A 20,990-nucleotide genomic window follows, 5' to 3' on the forward strand; every position below is an offset into this window, starting at 1 on the left:
ACTTACACGGAGGCAGTAGAACTACTAAAAGGACAGTATATCAGGGGACTGTTAGTCAGGTGTTCGCCAGGCACCTCCTGGCCACGAGATGGCAACTCCCGGGGGAGTCTCAGGACGATTTCCTGCGTGCCTTGGGGATACTTGGCAGAAACTGTAATTGTCAGGCGGTGTCGGCAGCCCAACACACGGAACTGCTGATCAGAGACGCCTTTGTCACGGGCATTAAGTCCAATTACATCCATCAGTGATTATTAGAAGTGGGTACACTCGGCGTTACAGAGACTGCACAGCTCGCTAACTCCCCAGAAGTGGCTGCCCGCAACCTGGAGTCCTACACCTCCGACCGCGCGGCACCCTCGTGGGCGTCATGGGCCCCACCATCAACCGACCCGGGTACGCCGCAAGCCTGCGCCGCACGGCAGCCAGCTAACTCCGGAGGCCCCAAATGCAATTTTTGTGGCCAGAACAAGCACCCCAGACAACGCTGCCCAGCACGGAGCACGACCTGCAAGGGTGTGGCAAGAAGGGCCACTTTGTCACCGTTTGCCAGACCCGATTGGTCGCTGCCGATTCTAGGTCCAGCATCGCTACCACTATACTCCCCATGTGCGATCCAAGGGCGCCGCCATCTTCGCTGCCGCCCGCCACATGCGGCCCGTGGGCACCGCCATCTTGGATGTCGCCCGCCGTGGGCGCCGCCATCTTCGACACCCCATCTTGGAATGCACCCCAGGACCCCTGCTCGCCTGGCCGTACGCTGGCCACCGATACCTCCGCCACTGCCGATCGGTCCTCCCACCAACTTCCGCAGCCCGCCTCCATCACCCTCGATCAGTCTCGGCCTCACAACCTCCCGACCGCTACATTGACTATACGGATCAACGGGCATGATACGACCTGCCTCTTCGACTCCGGGAGCACGGAGAGTTTCATCCACCCCGCTACGGTAAGGCGCTGCTCCCTCCCGGTCCTCCCCGTCACCCAGAAAATCTCCCTGGACTCCGGATCCCATTCCGTACAGATCCGGGATTACTGCGTCGCAACCCTCTCCGTACAGGGCGTAGAGTATAGTAACTTCAGACTCTACGTCCTCCCCCATCTCTGCGCTGCCCTGTTACTGGGTCTCGATTTCCAGTGCCACCTCCAGAGCCTTACTCTGAAGTACGGTGGATCCCTGCCCCCCTCACCGTCTGTGGCCTCACAACCCTTAAAGTCGATCCACCCTCACTCTTCGTGAACCTCACCCCGGACTGTAAGCCCATCGCCACGAGGAGCAGATGGTACAGTGCCCAGGACAGGACCTTTATCAGGTCAGAAGTCCAACAGCTTCTGCGGGAGAGGGGTCATTGAGGCCAGTAACAGCCCCGGGAGGGTTCAAGTGGTGGTAGTTAAGACTGGGGAGAAACACCAGATAGTCATCGACTACAGTCAGACGATCAACCAGCACACGCAGCTCGATGCGTACCCCCTTCTCCACATATCTGACATGGTCAACCAGATTGCGTGATATCAAGTCTTCTCCACAGTCGACTTGAAATCCGCATACCACCAGCTCCCCATCCACCCGGATCGGGCTCCCTTCGGCGTCACCAATGGGGTCTCGATCTTCCAGCGAGAGATGGACCAAATGGTTGACCAGTATGGGTTGCGGGCCACATTCCTGTATCTGGATAATGTCACCATCTGCGGCCATGACCAGCAGGACCACGACGCAAATCTCCAGAAATTCCTCCACACCGCTAAACTCCTTAACCTTACCTATAATAAGGAGAAATGCGTTTCCGCACAACCCGCTTAGCCATTCTTGGCTACGTTGTGGAAAATGGAGTCCTAGGGCCTGACCCCGACCACATGTGCCCCCTCCTGGAACTACCCCTCCCTCACTGTCCCAAGGTCCTGAAACAATGCCTGGGATTCTTCTCATATTACGCCCAGTGGGTCCCTAATTATGCGGACAAGACCCGCCCATTCATGAAGTCCACCATTTTCCCCCTGACGGCTGAGGCCCGCCGGGCCTTCAACCACATCAAGGCGGACATCGCCAAAGCCACGATGCATGCAGCCGACGAGTCCCCCCCTTTCAGGTGGAGAGCAACGCAACGGACGTGGCTCTGGTCACCACCCTCAACCAGGCGGGCAGACCCATGGCTTTCTTCTCCCGCACCCTCCATGCCTCCAAAATTCGGCACTCCTCTGTCAAAAGGAGGCCCAAGCCATTGTGGAAGCTGTGCTACATTGGAGACATTACCTGACCGGCAGGCGATTGACTCTCCTCACTGACCAACGGTCGGTTGCCTTCATGTTTAGTAACACACAGCAGGGCAAGTTTAAGAACGACAAGATCTTGAGGTGGAGGATAGAACTCTCTACCTATAACTACGAGATCTTGTATTGCCTGGGGAAGCTCAATGAGCCTCCAGATGCCCGATCCCGCGGTACATGTGCCAGCGCACAAGTAGTCTGACTTTGGGCTCTCCACAACGACCTCTTGTCACCCGGTTCTTCCACTTTACCAAGGCCCGCAACCTGCCCTACTCCATCGAGGAGGTCAGGACTGTGACCAGGGACTGCCAGGTCTCTGCGGAGTGCAAAACCACACTTCTACCGGACGGACAGAGCACATCTGGTGAAGGTCTGCCGCCCCTTTGAGCACCTCAGCATCAACTTCAAAGGGCCCTTCCCCTCCACTGACCGCAATGTGTACTTCCTCAACATCACTGATGAGTACTCCCGTTTTCCTTTCGCCATCCCATGGCACACCATGACGGGCAACAGGACACAGTCTCCCTCCGGGTCCTGGCACCTGCTGGTTCCCCATCCACCATCACCACCACCCCCGATCTGCTACCGTCCCCTCCACCTCTGGTTGCCACCCCGCCCCTGCGCTGTTAACCCCCCAACCAGCGACTTTCACCGCAACCCCCCCCCCCCCCCCCCCCCCCACCGGATCCACTACTGGGTGAAGAAGGAGAGGACAACACGCTCCCGGAGTCGCAGGTACCCACATCGGCGCCCACACCACAGCCGGGACTAAGGCGTTCACAGCGGAGGGTCAAAGCCCCCGACAGACACGACCTGTAACGTTGCTTCACCCCCGCTGGACTCTTTTTTAAAACGGGGTGAATGTGGTAAACACCACTGATCATACACTATATGTATTATGGTACTGCCATTGTACTCCAGTCATTACAGTAAATCCCAGCCTGCTGGCTCCACCCAACAGGCTCTGTATAAAAGTGTACGCTCTCCTGCGCTACACCCATTCTTGGTTCCAGCTGCAGGAGGCTTAACATCGAGCACAATAAAGCCTCAATAGTTCACCATTCGTCTCGTAGTCATTGATGGTACATCAGTGAGAGCCCCCCTGAAACCGATATGTCACAGCCTGTGACATCTGCCGCTGATCCCTACAAGTCCTGCCCGATTCATGATACAGGAGCTAACCCCAGAGTGAGGAGCACAGTGCAGGTCCCACGTTGCTTTAATCCTTTTGTGAAACATGTCCTTCTAATTGTTCGCTGACATGGGCTCTTAATGCAGTGTTGTCAATACAGGTTAATACAGGCTACACCTGCCCCGGAAGAGCTCCCAGTGGTCCAGATAACGGAAACCCCCCCTCCTACACCAGCTGTTTAGCCACGTGTTTAGCTGCTCTATCTTCCTATTTCTAGCCTCACTGGCACGTGGCGCAAGGAGTAATCCCGAGATTACAACCCTAGAGGTCCTGTCTTTTAACTTTCTGCCTAGCTCCCTGAACACCTGCTGCAGGATCTCATGCCCCTTCCTGCCGATGTCATTAGTACCAATATGTACAACAACCTATGCCTGTTTGCCCTCCCCCTACAGGATGCCTGCTACCCGTTCGGAGACATCCTGGACCCCGGCACCAGGGCTACAACATACCATCCTGGAGTCTCTTTCACGGCCACAGAAGCGCCTATCTGTGCCCCTGATTATAGAGTCCCCTATGACTATTGCAAAGGAGCCTCCAGGAGGGCTTCTTAAAACAATATGTCGACAGTCCAACTAGGGAAGGGGCTGTACTGGACCTGGTATTGGGGAATGAGCCCAGCCAGGTGGTAGAAGTTTCAGTAGGGGAGCATTTCGGAAACAGTGACCACAATTCAGTAAGTTTTCAAGTGCTGGTGGACAAGGATAAGAGTGGTCCTAGGGTGAATGTGCTAAATTGGGGGAAGGCTAATTATAACAATATTAGGCGGGAACTGAAGAACCTAGATTGGGGGAGGATGTTTGAGGGTAAATCAACATCTGACATGCGGGAGGCTTTCAAATGTCAGTTGAAAGGAATTCAGGACCGGCATGTTCCTGCGCGGAAGAAGGATAAATACGGCAAATTTCGGGAACCTTGGATAACGAGAGATATTATAGGCCTTGTCAAAAAGAAAAAGGAGGCATTTGTCAAGGGCTAGAAGGCTGGGAACAGACAAAGCCTGTGTGGAATATAAGGAAAGTAGGAAGGAACTTAAACAAGGAGTCAGGAGGGCTAGAAGAGGTCACGAAAAGTCATTGGCAAATAGGGTGAAGGAAAATCCCAAGGCTTTTTACACGTACATAAAAAGCAAGAGGGTAGCCAGGGAAAGGGTTGGCCCACTGAAGGATAGGCAAGGGAATCTATGTGTGGAGCCAGAGGAAATGGGCGAGGCACTAAATGAATACTTTGCATCAGTGTTCACCAAAGAGAAGGAATTGGTGGATGTTGAGTCTGGAGAAGTGTGTGTAGATAGCCTGGGTCACATTGAGATCCAAAAAGACGAGGTGTTGGGCGTCTTGAAAAATATTAAGGTAGATAAGTCCCCAGGGCCGGATGGGATCTACCCCAGAATACTGAAGGAGGCTACAGAGGAAATTGCTGAGGCCTTGATCTTTAGATCATCACTGTCTTCAGGTGATGTCCCGGAGGACCGGAGAATAGCCAATGTTGTTCCTTTGTTTAAGAAGGGTAGCAAGGATAATCCAGGGAACTACATGCCGGTGAGCCTTATGTCAGTGGTAGGGAAATTACTGGAGAGAATTCTTCGAGGCAGGATCGATTCCCATTTGGAAGCAAATGGACGTATTAGTGAGAGGCAGCATGGTTTTGTGAAGGGGAGGTCGTGTCTCACTAACTTGATAGAGTTTTTCGAAGAGGTCACAAAGATGATTGATGCAAGTAGGGCAGTGGATGTTATCTATATGGACTTCAGTAAGGCCTTTGACAAGGTCCCTCATGGTAGACTGGTACAAAAGATGAAGTCATAGGGCAGCACGGTGGCGCAGTGGGTTAGCCCTGCAGCCTCACGGCGCCGAGGTCCCAGGTTCGATCCCGGCTCTGGGTCACTGTCTGTGTGGAGTTTGCACATTCTCCCCGTGTTTGCGTGGGTTTCGCCCCCACAACCCAAAGATGTGCAGGCTAGGTGGATTGGCCATGCTAAATTGCCCCTTAATTGGAAAAAAATAATTGGATACTCTAAATTAAAAAAAAAAAGATGAAGTCATACGGGATCAGGGGTGAGTTGGCAAGGTGGATACAGAACTGGCTAGGTCATAGAAGGCAGAGAGTAGCAATGGAAGGGTGCTTTTCTAATTGGAGGGCTGTGACTAATGGTGTTCCACAGGGATCAGTGCTGGGACCTTTGCTGTTCGTAGTATATATAAATGATTTAGAGGAAAATGTAACTGATCTGATTAGTAAATTTGCAGACGATACAAAGGTGGGTGAAATTGCGGATAGCGATGAGGACTGTCAGAGGATACAGCAGGATTTAGATCGTTTAGAGACTTGGGCGGAGAGATGGCAGATGGAGTTTAATCTGGACAAATGTGAGATTATGCATTTTGGAAGGTCTAATGCAGGTAGGGAATATACAGTGAATGGTAGAACCCTCAAGAGTATTGAAAGTCAGAGAGATCTAGGTGCACAGGTTCACTGGTCACTGAAAGGGGCAACACAGGTGGAGAAGGTAGTCAAGAAGGCATACGACATGCTTGCCTTCATTGGCCGGGGCATGGAGTATAAGAATTGGCAAGTCATGTTGCAGCTGTACAGAACTTTAGTTAGGCCACACTTGGAGTATAGTGTTCAATTCTGCGTCGCCACACTACCAGAAGGATGTGGAGGCTTTAGAAAGGGTGCAGAAGAGATTTACCAGGATGTTGCCTGGTATGGAGGGCATTAGCTATGAGGAGCGGTTGAATAAACTCGGTTTGTTCTCACTTGAACGACGGAGGTTGAGGGGCGACCTGATAGAGGCCTACAAAATTATGAGGGGCATAGACAGAGTGGATAATCAGAGGCTTTTCCCCAGGTTAGAGGGGTCTATTACTAGGGGGCATAGGTTTAAGGTGCGAGGGGCAAGGGTTAGAGGAGATGTACGAGGCAAGTTTTTTACACAGAGGGTAGTGGGTGCCTGGAACTCGCTGCCGGAGGAGGTGGTGGAAGCAGGGACGATAGTGACATTTAGGGGCATCTTGACAAATACATGAATAGGATGGGAATAGAGGGATACAGACCCAGGAAGTGTAGAAGATCTTAGTTTAGACGGGCAGCGTCAGATCGGCCGGCGTATGTCGCGAAGGTCGGCCGGTTGGTATAATGGTTCCGGGCAAAAAAGTTTGAAAAACACTGCCTCTGCAGAGGTTCAGTGCAGACCCGATGGGGCCGAATGGTTTTCTCTGCACTGTAGAAATTGTATGGTTGATTTCATGGAACGGATAAAATTGAGGGTACATTGTGATTAAAGAATGTTAATTCTACAATATTTATCTTTCGGGATGGGAGAGTGATACTGTTGGGGAATAATCACTGCCACTTTGTTGCAAAGGAAATTATTTTGATGGGATGGGATTGCACTATTCAAACAACAGCCAATCAGGAATTGCAAGACTGAAATAGTCCTGGCAGGCGATTGGTTGAGCAAGTAGGTTGAAGGGCAGCGAGTCTATGGGAATGAGGGCGGTGGATGTCATTGGTTGAAAAGAAATGGTTCCCCGATTGAGTGACCTGATTAGTGGGATTTTGCAACAAGACATTAAACAGGAGCCAGGCACTGTGACCCTGATAATATGGAAGATCCCCACGAGCTCTGTTATACAGAGGAATGCACCTCAGTTTTGATGTATTGGCGATACCCTGCATTTTGTGCCTTGTTTAATGTCCCAAAGAATTTATGATCAGCAAATGTGAAGTGGAATTGCAAAACTATTTAAATAAGTGGTTGAAGTGGTGCTAGGGTCTGATATTAATAATGAATACGCTCGCATGAAATTGCTATAAACCGTTAACTCGGGGATTAAATGCCTTGCCTACAATAGCAACCTATAATTACACAGGAAGGTAGAACAGCAGCTCAGTCTAAATGGACTTAGTACCCATCAAAGCAGGTTACAATTTGAACCGAGTGATTGGCACTCTTAATGAGGTGCACTTGGCAGCTGTCCCAGGGTGAATGCACTGTGCCACCAACTTCAGCCCCTTCCAACTCTGATCGAGATACTGTAGGCAGGGGCTGTGCACACACTGCTGGTGAAGGACAGCAGATGGCGACAGCACATCTCTCGCAGAAGTTTCATTCATTCTCCAGGAGGCAGATCAGCAGGCAACTATCAGGGTCCTGTCACTCCTCTTACTGCAGGCACTGCAAACTTCCTGTTCTTGAATGTGCAGCATCCGATTGAGAGAAGCAGGTTAAGAGAGAGAGAAAGAGAGAGAGTGTGTGTTGCAGCTTTAGGCAAGGGTGGTTACTCCCAACTCTACCCCAGCTGGGTCACCAGTCGTCTCCTTACTCCTACCTCCCTTGTCTGTAATACCAGTGCGAGGAGTGGGGAGAAAATAGAACCCACCACATGTAGATGCAGTTAGTTCCGGGTGCCAGTTCTGCTGGAGCAGAAATTGCAACTTTTTTTTATTTATGTATTTATTTATTTAGGATTCCGGGTTTTTTTGCTCCCTCTCTCTAATGCTGTGTAAAGCCCTGGTGTTTCCCCTCTGCCTCCTGCTAATGTAGCTCTCAATCCCAGCTCCACACACACACACTCTGCTCTGGACTGACTCTCTGGCTGCATGAAGAGGTGAGCAGCTCCAGGCGACTGGCAATCCGCAACAGCCGAGGAGGAGACACATACACTCATCCGGTGGGAACCATTTCTTCCTTCCCCAGGACTAAAGGGATGGACCAAGGGGGGGAAGAGCTCCAAGCTGAATTGGAGGAATCCTCGGCGTCCGGATCGTCCTCCTCCGAGCTGCCCACGTCCTGTGAGAACGAGCAGAGCCCAGTGTCTCCTCATCACCACCATCACCACCACCACCATCACAACAAACCCTTCACCGGCCTCAAGTTCTTCGGGCGAAGGTGAGTGAGTGAGCGAGCGGTACCCACACAGCTGCTTAACAAAATGGTTTCGAGTGAACAGGATACATTTGTCTGTCAGAACGCCTGTCGCTTCTTCCCCTCCCCGGCTGCTCTGCCCTGGTGTACCTCACATTTCACTGCAAGAATTCGCTTTAAAATCCCATTAGCACCCCTTCCGTCGTGCCCATAACATGTATTTATCATATTTCATTAAAGGATAATTTGCAATCCTCCACCAAGTCTTTCCCTATTTACTCTGTTCGTCTCCCTTGTCCCCTTTCCTCTCTCTCCCCTTTCCTCTCTCTCTCTCTTTCCCTCTCACTCCTCTTCCCCCCTCTCCTCTTCCCCCCCTCTCCTCTTCCCCCCCTCTCCTCTTCCCCCCCTCTCCTCTTCCCCCCCTCTCCTCTTCCCCCCCTCTCCTCTTCCCCCCTCTCCTCTCCCCCCCTCTCCTCTTCCCCCCCTCTCCTCTTTCCCCCCCCTCTCCGCTTCCCTTCCCCCCCCTCTCCTCTTCCCCCCCTCTCCTCTTCCCCCCCCTCTCCTCTTCCCCCCCCTCTCCTCTTCCCCCCCCTCTCCTCATTCCCCCCCTCTCCTCTTCCCCCCCCTCTCCTCTTCCCCCCCTCTCCTCGGCCCACCTCCCCCCCCCTCTTCCCCCCCCTTTCCCCCCCCCCCCCCTCTTCCCCCCCCTCTCCTCTCCCCCCCCCCCCCCCCCCTCTTCCCCCCCCCCCCCCCCTTCCCCCCCCCCTCTCCCCCCTCTTCCCCCCCCCTCTCCTCTTCCCCCCCCCTCTCCTCTTCCCCCCCCCTCTCCTCTTCCCCCCCCCCTCCTCTTCCCCCCCCCTCTCCTCTTCCCCCCCCCTCTCCTCTTCCCCCCCCCTCTCCTCTTCCCCCCCCCTCTCCTCTTCCCCCCCCCCCTCCTCTTCCCCCCCCCCCCCCCCCTCCTCCTCCTCCCCCCCCCCCTCTCTCCTTCCCCCCCCCCTCTCCTCTTCCCCCCCCCTCTCCTCTTCCCCCCCCCCTCTCCTCTTCCCCCCCCCCTCTCCTCTTCCCCCCTCCCCCCCCCCCTCTCCTCTTCCCCCCCCCCCCCCTCTCCTCTTCCCCCCCCCCTCTCCCTCTTCCCCCCCCCCCCTCTCCTCTTCCCCCCCCCCTCCTCTCCTTTCCCCCCCCCCCCCTCCTCTTCCCCCCCCCCTCTCCTCTTCCCCCCCCCTCTCCTCTTCCCCCCCCCCTCCCTCTTCCCCCCCCCCTCTCCTCTCCCCCCCCTCTCCTCTTCCCCCCCCCCTCTCCTCTCTTCCCCCCCCCCCCTCTTCCTCTTCCCCCCCCCTCTCCTCTCCCCCCCCCCTCTCCTCTTCCCCCCCCCCCTCTCCTCTTCCCCCCCCCTCTCCCTTCCCCCCCCCTCTCCTCTTCCCCCCCCCTCTCCTCTTCCCCCCCCCTCTCCTCTTCCCCCCCCCTCTCCTCTTCCCCCCCCTCTCCTCTTCCCCCCCCCCTCTCCTCTCCCCCCCCCTCCTCCTCTTCCCCCCCCCCCCTCCTCTTCCCCCCCCCTCTCCTCTTCCCCCCCCCTCCCTCTTCCCCCCCCCCTCTCGCCTCCCCCCCTCCCTCCCCCCTCTCCGCTTCCCCCCCCTCTCCTCTTCCCCCCCCCTCTCCTCTTCCCCCCCCCCTCCTCTTCCCCCCCCCTCTCCTCTTCCCCCCCCCTCCCTCCTTCCCCCCCCCTCTCCTCTTCCCCCCCCCTCCCTCCTTTCCCCCCCCCTCTCCTCTTCCCCCCCCCCTCCTCTTCCCCCCCCCCCCCTCTCCCTTCCTCCCCCCCCCCTCTCCTCTTCCCCCCCCCCTCCTCCTCTTCCCCCCCCTCTCCTCTTCCCCCCCCCCTCTCCTCTTCCCCCCCCCCCCCTCTCCTCTTCCCCCCCCCCCCCCTCCCCCCCCCCTCTCCCTTCCCCCCCCCCTCTCCTCTTCCCCCCCCCCCTCTCTTCCCCCCCCCTCTCCTCTTCCCCCCCCCCCCCTCCTCTTCCTCCCCTCCCCCCCCCCCCCCCCCCTCTCCCCCCCCTCCTCTCCTCTTCCCCCCCCCCCTCTCCTCTCCCCCCCCCCCCTCTCCTCCTCTTCCCCCCCCCTCCCTCTCCTCTTCCCCCCCCCCTCTCCTCTTCCCCCCCCCCTCTCCTCTCTTCCCCCCCCCCCTCTCCTCTCCCCCCCCCCCCTCTCCTCTCCTCTTCCCCCCCCTCTCTCCTCTCCTCTACCCCCCCTCTCCTCTCCTCTTCCCCCCCCTCTCCTCTCCCTCCCCCCCTCCTCTCCTCTTCCCCCCCCTCTCCTCTCCCCCCCCCCCTCTCCTCCCCTTCCCCCCCCCCCTCCCCTCTTCCCCCCCCCCCCTCTCCCTTCCCCCCCCCTCCTCTCCTCTTCCCCCCCCTCCTCCGCCTCTTCCCCCCCCTCTCCTCTCCTCTTCCCCCCCCCCCTCCTCTTCCCCCCCCCTCCTCTCCTCTTCCCCCCCCTCTCCCTCCTCTTCCCCCCCCCCCCCCTCTCCTCTTCCTCCCCCCCCCTCCTCTCCTCTTCTCCCCCCCCCTCTCCTCTCCTCTTCCCCCCCCCCTCTCCTCCCTCTTGCCCCCCCCTCTCCTCCCTCTTCCCCCCCCTCTCCTCCCTCTTCCCCCCCCTCTCCTCCCTCTTGCCCCCCCTCTCCTCTCCCTTCCCCCCCCCTCTCCTCTCCCTCCCCCCCCTCTCCTCTTCCCCCCCCCCTCCTCTCCTCTTCCCCCCCCCCTCCTCTCCTCTTCCCCCCCCCCCCTCCTCTCCTCCCTTCCCCCCCTCTCCTCTCCTCTTCCCCCCCCTCCTCTCCTCTTCCCCCCCCTCTCCTCTCCTCTTCCCCCCCCTCTCCTCCCTCTTGCCCCCCCCCCCCTCTCCCCTCTTTCCCCCCCCTCTCCTCTCTCTCCCCCCCCCCTCCTCCCTCTCCCCCCCCCCCCTCTCCTCTTCCCCCCCCCCTCCTCTCCTCTTCCCCCCCCCCCCTCCTCTCCTCTTCCCCCCCCCCTCCTCTCCTCTTCCCCCCCCCTCCTCTCCTCTTCCCCCCCCCCCTCTCTCCTCTTCCCCCCCCCCCCCTCTCCTCTTCCCCCCCCCCTCTCCTCTTCCCCCCCCCCCTCTCCTCTTCCCCCCCCCCTCTTCCCCCCCCCCCCTTCCCCCCCCCCCTCTTCCCCCCCCCCTCTTCCCCCCCCCCCCCTCCTCTTCCCCCCCCCCCCCCTCCTCTTCCCCCCCCCCCTCCTCTTCCCCCCCCCACCCCTCCTCTTCCCCCCCCCCCTCCTCTTTCTCCCCCCCCCCCTCCTCTTCCCCCCCCCCTCCTCCTCTTCCCTATCCACCCTATGTCTTTCCCCACCGTAGTCTCTGTCACGCTCTCTCTCACATACACACGCTGACTGCACGCAGTCACACATGTTAAGTTAGAGGAACACACTAATCTTAATGCCACTTCAGCCCACTAATGTTTTGATTGTTGCAATGCATGACATGTCTGTTTAGTCTGACCTGACTGATGGTCTGTAGTGGGTAACAGCCTAGCAATGTAAATAACAAGAGTGGGGACATTCCAGAGTGATAGACTGCCCACTTTCTATAAGTTACACTAAGTATCATTGACTTCTGTATTTGCTTTTATGTATGTACTGGGAGAGCTGTGGCTTCTGACAAAAACACGGGCACACTTTCTTCAGTGGGTGAATGTGCACGTGCTATGTGAAGTTAACCTTCCGTGTTGTATGTAGGCAGTGTGTTATGGTCTTGTGTTGATAGTGTAAATGCGATGTGGAAAGGTAACAAGAGGTTCTGCCGTGCAGGTTCATCAGATCTGGAAAGGCATCTTTCTGTTATCTTTGTCATCCTTACAGGCTGCAAGTCAAGTACTGATTGGAATTATGACAATAGGAGTACTCATCTGTATACTTCCCCAAAAATGTAACTGACTGCTTGGGTCAAGAGGATGTAATCACCTTTTTAAAATTGAAACCAGGTTGTGAGATACTGCTCCAGTTTCAGATGTCTGGTTATTAGGATCTCATGCTGGGATCACAGAAAAGGGGGTAGGCTATGGCTTGTCAGAGCACACATCCTGCACAACATGGGTTGTTGTGGGTGCAACATAGGTTCTAGAAGTTAAGGAATGAGGGCTGATTCTGTTTGGTATTTAAATCATGTAGAAGCAGTCACTGTCCACATGCTGAGCCTGAACCTCTGGACAGTGCTGTCTGCACACTGAGCCTGGGCCCCTGGACAGTGCTGTACATATTTCAGTTTTATGTCTCTTTAGCGTGGCAACATTCCTTGAGGAACAGTGAATATAATTCACCTCTTCAGTTGTATCGCTAGGCAACTTTTGTACTGGATTGAGAAGAGCTGTGAATTTCTGGCATTTAATTAGTGGGATGGTAACATATCATTGAATGTGCCACCAATCATATAATTAACTAGACATTTATACTTTTTAAAGAAAATGTTTGTCATAAAACACTGACTTGGTGTCTTGAAATATTGAATGAATAATTTTAGTAAATTTTCGATGGGATGCGGGTGTCACTGGCAAGGGCATCATTTGATGTTCATTCCCGATTGCCCTTGAACTGATTGCCTTGTCGGGCCATTTCAGAGGGCAGTTACGAGCCAACCACATTGTGTGGGTCTGGAGTCTTTTGTAGGCCACATCAGGTAAAGACGGCAGATTTCCGCCTCTCAATGGCGTTAGTGGACAAGATGTTTTTTTTTCAACAAATTATGATTGTTGTCCTGGTCACCGTTACTGAGACTAGCTTTGTAAGTCCCAATTAATTAATCAAAGTTAAATTCCACTGGCTATGTGGTGGGATTTGAACCCGTGCCCCTAAGACACCAACCTGAACCTCAGGATTACGAATGGGGTCAGTGGCATAGTGGTATTGTCACTGGACTAGTAATCCGGAGACCTGGGTTGATCCCACCATGGGCAGGTGATGGAATTTAAAGTCAATAAAATATCTGGAATTAAAAGTATAATGATGACCATGAAACCATTATTGATTGTTGTAAAAACCCGTCTGGTTAGGTGGATTGGCCATGATAAATTGCCCTTAGTGACCAAAAAGGTTAGGAGATGTTATTGGGTTACGGGGATAGGGTGGAAGTGAGAGCTTAAGTGGTCAGTGCAGACTCGATGGCCCGAATGGCCTCCTTCTGCACTATGTTCTATGGTTCACTGATGTCCTTTAGGGAAGGACATCTGCCATCCTTACTTGGTCTGGCCTACATGTGACTCCAGACATTCTCCCCGTGTTTGGGTTTCGCCCGCACAACCCAAAAATGTGTAGGATAGGTGGACTGAACACGCTAAATTGACCCTTAATTGGAAAAAATTAATTGTGTACTTAAATTTATACAAAAAACAATCTGTGTTGCTGGGGACCTCCAGAGGCGACTAAGATGGATCATCCACTTTGCACTTCTGGCTGAAGATTGTTGCAATCATTACCCTATCAATCTACTCTCCATCATCAGAAAAGTGATGGAAGGATTCATTAACAGTGCTATCAAGCGACACTCACTCGACACTTAGACTACAACAATGTGATTGACTCTTGAATCACTTCTGAAATGCCTAGTAAGCCATTCAGTTGTATTCAACCGCTACAAAAAAGGAATGAAACCGTGCACCGGAAAGAACAACTGCAAACCCGACTCCTTACTAACCTCTGTGGGCTTGTGCTAAAGTTGGGGAAGCTGTCTCACAGGCGAGTTAAGCAATAGCCTGACAGTCACACTCTCAGAATCTCGCCTTACAGACAATGTCCCAGACACCACTCACTCTCACCATTCCTGAGTATTTCCTGTCTTACCAGCAGGACGGTGGCGGCACAGTTATATACAATCGGGAGGGAGTTGCCCTGGGAGTCCTCAACATTGACTCTGGACACCATGAAGCATCATAGCTTCAGGTTAAACATGGGCAAGGAAACATCCCGCTGATTACCATGTACTGGCCACCATCAGCTGATGAATCAGTACTCCTCCATGTTGAACACCACTAGGAGGAAGCACTGAGGGTGGCAAGGGCACAGATGGACTGGAGACTTCAATGTCCATCACCAAGAATGGCTAGGTAGTACCACTGTAGACCGAGCTTGCTGGGTCCTAAAGAACATACTTGCTCGACTGGGACTGCAGCAGGTGGTGAGGGAACCAACAAGAGGGGAAAAACTTACTTGACCTCATCCTCACACCCTGCCTTCTGCAGATGTATCTGTCCAAGACGTTATTGGTAGAAGTGACCACTGCACAGTCCTTGTGGAGACAAAGTCCCGTCTTCACTTTGAGGATACCCTTCATCGTGTAGTGTGGCATTACCACCGAGCTAAATGAGATAGACTTCGAACAGATATAGCAACTCAAGACTGGGCATCCATGTGGTGCTGTGGGCCATCAGCAGCAGCAGAATTGTATTCAACCACAATCTCCACCTCGTGGCCTAACGTACTCCCCACTCTACCATTACTACCAAGCCAGGGGATCAATCCTGGTTGAATGAAGTGTAGGAGAGCATGCCAGGAACAACATCAGGCATACTGAAAAATGAGGTGTTGACCTGGTGAAGCTACAATGCAGGACTATTTGTGCACCAAACAGCATAAGCAGGAAGCGATAGACAGAGCTAAGCATTTCCACAACAAACGCATCAGATTGAAGCTCTGTAGTCCTGCCACATCGAGCCATGAATGATGGTGGACAATTAAACAACTCACTGGAGGAGGAGGCTCCACAAATATCCCTATCCTTGATGGAGGAGCCAGCAGGTATGTGCAAAAGTCAAGGCTGAGGCATTTGCAACTATCTTCAGCCAGAAGTGCAGAGTGGATGATCCATCTCGGTCTCCCCTGGAGGTCCCCAGCATCACAGATTTTTTTTTTGTATGAATTTAAGTACCCAATTAATTTTTTCCAATTAAGGGTCAATTTAGCATGTCCAGTCCACCTATCCCCCACATTTTTGGGTTGTGGGGGCGAAACCCAAACACTGAGAGAATGTGCAAACTCCACACGGACAGTGACCCAGAGCTGGGATCGAATCTGGGACCTCGGCGCCATGAGGCAGCAATGCTAACCATTGCACCACCATGCTGCCCGAACTTCCCAGATGTCGGTCTTCAGCCAATACGATTTATTCCACGTGATGTCAAGAAACGGTTGAAGGCACTGGACACTGCAAAGACTGTGGGTCCTAACATTATCCTGGCAATAGTACTGAAGACTTGTGCTCCAGAACTTGTTGCACCCCTAGCCAAGCTGTTTCAGTACAAGGACAACACTGACATCTGCCCGGTAATGTGGAAAATTGCCTAGGTGTGTCCTGTACACAAGAAACAGGATAAATCGAACCCAGCCAATTAATACCCTATCTATCTACACTCCATCATCAGAAAAGTGATGGAAGGAGTCATCAACAGTGCTATCAAGCGACACTTACTCGGCAATAATCTGCTCAGATGCTCTTTTGGGTTCCGCCAGGTTACTTGGCTCCTGACTTCATTACAGCCTTGGTTCAAACATGGACAAAAGAGCTGAATTCCAGAGGTGAGGTGAGAGTGACTGCCCTTGACATCAAGGCAGCATTTGACCAAGTATGGCATCAAGGAGTCCTAATCAAACTGGAGTCAATGGGAATCATGGAGAAAACTCTCCGCTGGTTGGAATCATACCTGGCACAAAGGAAGATGGTTGTGGTGGTTGGAGGTCAATCATCTCAACTCCAGAACATCACTGCAGAAGTTTCTCAGGGAAGTGTCCTCGGCCCAATCGTCTTCAGCTGCTTCATCAATGACCTCCCTTCTATCATAAGGTCAGAAGTGGGGATGTTTGCGGATGACAGCACAATGTTCAGCACCATCTGTGAGTCCTTCGATAATTAAGCAGTCCTTGTCCAAATGCAGCAAGACCTGGACAATATCCAGGCTTGGGCTGACAAGTGGCAAGTTACATTTGTGCCTCGCACTGGCGTGGCAATGACCATCTCCTACAAGAGAGGATCTAAGCACCGCCCCTTGACATTCAATGGCATTACCATCGCTGAATCCCTCTGAAACAACATAGAACATAGAACATAGAACAGTACAGCACAGAACAGGCCCTTCGGCCCTCAATGTTGTGCCGAGCCATGATCACCCTACTCAAACCCACGTATCCACCCTATACCCGTAACCCAACAACCCCCCCTTAACCTCCATCCTGGAGGTTTGATCAGAAACTGAACTGGACTAGCCACATTAATACCGTGGTCACCGGGACAGGTTAACGGCTAGGAATCTTACGGCGAGTTAACCAACCCTCCGCCAAAGCTTGTCCACCATCTACAATGGACAAGTCAGGAGTGTAATGGAAAACTCTCCACTTGTCTGGATGAGTGCAGTTCCAACAATACTCAAGCTCAACACCATCCAGAACAAAGCAGCCGCTTGATTGCATCCCCTTCCACCACCGACGAACAGTGGCAGCCATGTGTACCATCTACAAGATGGGCTGCAGTAACTCGCCAGTGTTCTTCAGACAACATCTTCCAAACCCATGACCACTACGATCTAGAAGGACAAGAGCAGCAGATACCTGAGAACCCCACCACATGGAGGTTCCCCTCCAAGTCGATCACCACCCTGACTTGGAAATATATCGCTGTTCCTTCACTTTTGCAGGGACACAACATCCTGGGACTCCCTCCCTAATAGCACAGTGGGTGTACCTATACCCCATGGCCTGCAGCGGTTCAAGAAGACAACCCACCACCACCACCTGAAGGGCAACTAGGGATGGGCAACAAATGTTGGCCTAACCAGCGACTCCCACATCCCGTAAATGAATTAAAAAAAAAATTCAGTGACACCTCCATGTCCCCTAACTCCCCCCTTATAATTAGTGTGGGAGAAATGTTGGCGACATGGCTGCAGTGGGCTGAGGTAGTGGGTAAAGTATATCGCTGTTGGCAGAGGCTTGGAGCTTTTGTCTGCTCTGTTAGCTGTAGCCAGGTGCCTGGTGTGTCCATTTGAAGGCCACTTTTGACCTAATGGTACAGTGGGCATCTTGTTTTAAAAGAAAATAACCCGTTAAATCTTCCTCTGGACTCCCACTGCTCCTCTTTCAGTTTTACGTGAAGCCATTTGGTGATATTGCTGAGGTATGATTCAAGTAATACAGGGGAGCTTTGGCAACTGCTGCGCTGAGCAATGCCACAGCATTGGCGGTATAGAAAGAAGGCAAGAAAGCAGTTCGGGGTGAGGAGGCGCACACCATTCTGCAATAAATACGACTGACTGGTGTTCAATGAGAAATTGGCTACTGCTCAGAATTGTAAAGTGGTTTGCTGCAGGTAATTTTAGGCCTGGGATTGTTTTCAGTGGTAATGTAATTGGATCAACAGCAACTGCGAACTAAAAATAGGGCAGTTAATGTTGTCACCAGGCATGTCATTGTCTTTGCCCCAGGTGGATAATTTCCTGTGCTAAGTGATGCCTCTAGATGCACCCCCCCCCCCCCCCGCATAGACTATTCCATGACAATAATGGGTGATAGTTGACCGAAGTTAGAAGCATATTTGGTTATAATCAAATTGTAAGAAAAATACAGATCGAGATGTACAAATCCTATTTGGAACATTATGGTTATTGTGGAAATGCCCTTGCTCTCTGAATATGGCTGGCCAGGGATTATGCTGCAGAGTGTAGGGTTGAATCTACGCCCTGGACCTCTGTTACTTGTTCTCTCTCTCTCTCTCATTTAAAGGGACAGAATGCACCAAACCTCTCTTAGCCAATGAAATAATTCCTGTCTGACAGCGCCTCCCAAATCCCAGAACCCTTACAGCCTGGAAAGACAAGAGTAGGAAATGATTGGGAGCACCGCCAGACCCTGTTCCAAGTTGCATTTGGACCTGCATCACGGTCCTTCATCACTGGAGGCCCAAACTTTTGGCATCCTTGACCTAACAGTATTGTGGGGGCACCTTCATCACACTGACCGCAAGGGTTCAACAAGGCAGCTCACCACCTTCTCCAGGATTGCGAAGGATGGGCAATAAATGCTGGTTTAGCCAGCAATTACCACATTCCCAGAATGAATATAAAAAAGATCAGATTATCTCTTGTCACATAAATGTTCATAGAATCCCTGCAGTGCCGAACAAGGCCACTTAACCATCGAGTCTGCACTCGCCCTCCAAAAGAGCACCCTGCCTAGGCCATTCTCGCGCCCTATTGCCGAAACCCTGTAGCCCCACCTGACATGCACATCTTTGAACACCAAGGGGCAATTTAGCATAGCCAATCCACCTAACCTTTACATCTTTGGACTGTGGGAGGAAACTGGAGCACTCGGAGGAAACCCATGCAGAAACAGGAAAAAGTGCAAGCACCACACCCACACCCAGGGTTGGAATCGAACCCGGGACCCTGGCACGGTGAAGCAGCAATGCTAACCACCATGTCACCGTGCTGCTGTCATGTAGCAATTAAAAGCTGGTTCCAGAGGGTATGTGTTCTGTAATATATGGAGTATTATTCTCTGAACAAGATAAAGTGTCTCAGTATTGTTTTGTGATGAGCTTTAAGGTTTAGTTTCATCTGCTGTTGTTAGCTGACGGTGAATGACTCTGAATTTCCATTTGACCCCCGAATCCTGGGGTTGATTGTTGGAAAGCGAGCGGGAGAAAGCACAAACTTCCAGTCCAACTTGCCCCAGATGTACAGACTGGGATTGGTCAGGATTTTGAGAGCCAGTTTCAAAGTTTCAGGTCTTTGGATTGAAGAGTCTTTCTCCAAATTACATTTGCCTTCTAGTCCAGCCTCAACGTTGTTAAAGGTTCAGCAAGCTGGCATCTCCCGCAGAGAGCCCAGATAAAGCTGCTGGTGTGAGGGAGGGCAGCGTGAGTGCACAATATCTGTGTGTGGCTTCATTTCACCAGGGTTGCCTGCGAGGCAGGTTTTATAGATGTAGCTCTCATTTTAAATATATATATAAAATATACTTTTAAAGACGACCTTTCTCTCAGTAACAATGGCACAGGGACATATGAACATTTCATCTTTGAAGTTGGCTGATCTTGTGACTGATTCAGAGGATAGTTGTGGTGTGGAGGAGCTTGCAGGTACTTCCCCTGATTTTCTTAGTTTCTAATCGCGCACATCAGCACATGCTGAGCAGAGTGACAACCAACCATCAGATAATGCATAAGACTGAAAACCCTGCTGATGTTTTGATGCTTTTAGTACTTTTTTTTGTTGTTCTCCTGCGCTGCAGGGCATGCATGCTTTGTTCTGTTTCCTTTGGGCTGTCTGACTGTGTGTGCTTCAAAGGCTGAAAAGGAAAGATAGGCAACCTGTGAGGGGTTGAGAAACGTTTTTGTTCGATCAAAAGCATTCGTATCCCATAAACAACGACGATTTGTGTTCACAGTGTCTTGTCAAGGCGCTTCATTGAGTTATGATACCAAAATAAAAATGGATGCCAAGCCAAAGAAAATACATGTTATTAATGTCGCTATACTGTTTTTTTTACTCTGGGCGGGGGGAGGAGCAAGTGGTGGAAAGTTTTCTGAGCTGGGGCTGGTTTAGCTCACCAGGCTAAATCGCTGGCTTTTAAAACAGACCAAGCAGGCCAGCAGCACGGTTCGATTCCCGTACCAGCCTCCCCGGACAGGCGCCGGAATGTGGCGACTAGGGGCTTTTCACAGTAACTTCATTGAAGCCTACTCGTGACAATAAGCGATTTTCATTTTCGTTATGAACGCTCCTTCCATGGCAAAAATATGTCCTGTCTTTGGACTCAAATCCAGAGCTTCTGATCCAGCGGGAGGGGTGCTATCACTGTGCCACAAGGCCTCCTACATGGATGACATTTTAAAAGGGAGTGAGTGAAAGTTTGGTCAGACATCAGTCTTAAAAGAGAAAATGGAGTGGGGAGGAGTGGTTTGAGGGGTGGGGTGATTCCAGAGTGGGGCCAAGTGGCTGTAAACAGGGTCAGTCCTCGCGGGCAAAGAGAGGAATGGAGACAGTCAGAGGAATGGAGAGTGAGGTGCTTGTTGGTGGTTAAAGGTAGGAAGGGGTGAAACCATTCTGAGATTGACACAAGGGTGTCAATTGAGGTGCAGGGGAGCAGAAGCCAGTGTAGGGCAGTATTGATTTGAGCAACACTGAGTGACGGATGGAATACAGGCAGCAACGTATTGGGTGTGCTGAAGTTCATCAAGTGTCAGGAATGGTTGGCCGGCCGGACAGGAGAAGCACAGAATGGTTGATTCGGGAGGTAGTGAGGACCTGGATGAGGGTTTCGCAACAAGAGGGGCTGAGATTAGTATCACTACAGGGATCGGCTGGTGTCCTTTCACTGGGTGGGTCACATGGAATGCTGGAGGAAGTGGGGTCAAATGGAATGCTGAGGATGTGATCATTTGAGTTCAATCGGAGACACTGGCCAGGGAGAGGGATGGAATCAGTGACACTGATATGGACAAGGGCTGAAGACAATCACTCCGGTTTGTTGGTGGTGATCGTAGAGGGTTTGAGGTTGAGGGATTGAAGAATGCAAGAGCCCAATCAGTTCTCAATTTTGCCATTGTCCTGGAAGGGTCAGAGCCTAATAATGATTCTTGTGTTAACTGCCACAGGGAACCATCCACTTTTTTTGGGCAGTG

At 52.6% G+C, this 20,990-nt stretch overlaps 1 protein-coding gene across 2 annotated transcripts in view; it reads left to right on the forward strand.

The window, feature by feature from the left end:
- dgkza (diacylglycerol kinase, zeta a) overlaps positions 1-20,990 on the forward strand; it is a 922,143-nt gene that overhangs the window by 319,177 nt on the left and 581,976 nt on the right. Inside the window, exon 1 of one of the 2 annotated variants that reach the window (XM_038807432.1) lies at positions 8,181-8,348. The exons of the other annotated variant lie outside the window; for it this stretch is intronic. The gene's annotated coding sequence lies outside the window, so the exon portion shown is untranslated. Of the gene's footprint in view, positions 1-8,180; positions 8,349-20,990 lie in introns of those variants that run through there. 2 annotated transcript variants of the gene reach the window in all.

This window comes from Scyliorhinus canicula, chromosome 9 (assembly GCF_902713615.1).
Source record: "Scyliorhinus canicula chromosome 9, sScyCan1.1, whole genome shotgun sequence".
Taxonomy (NCBI): Eukaryota; Metazoa; Chordata; class Chondrichthyes; order Carcharhiniformes; family Scyliorhinidae; genus Scyliorhinus; species Scyliorhinus canicula.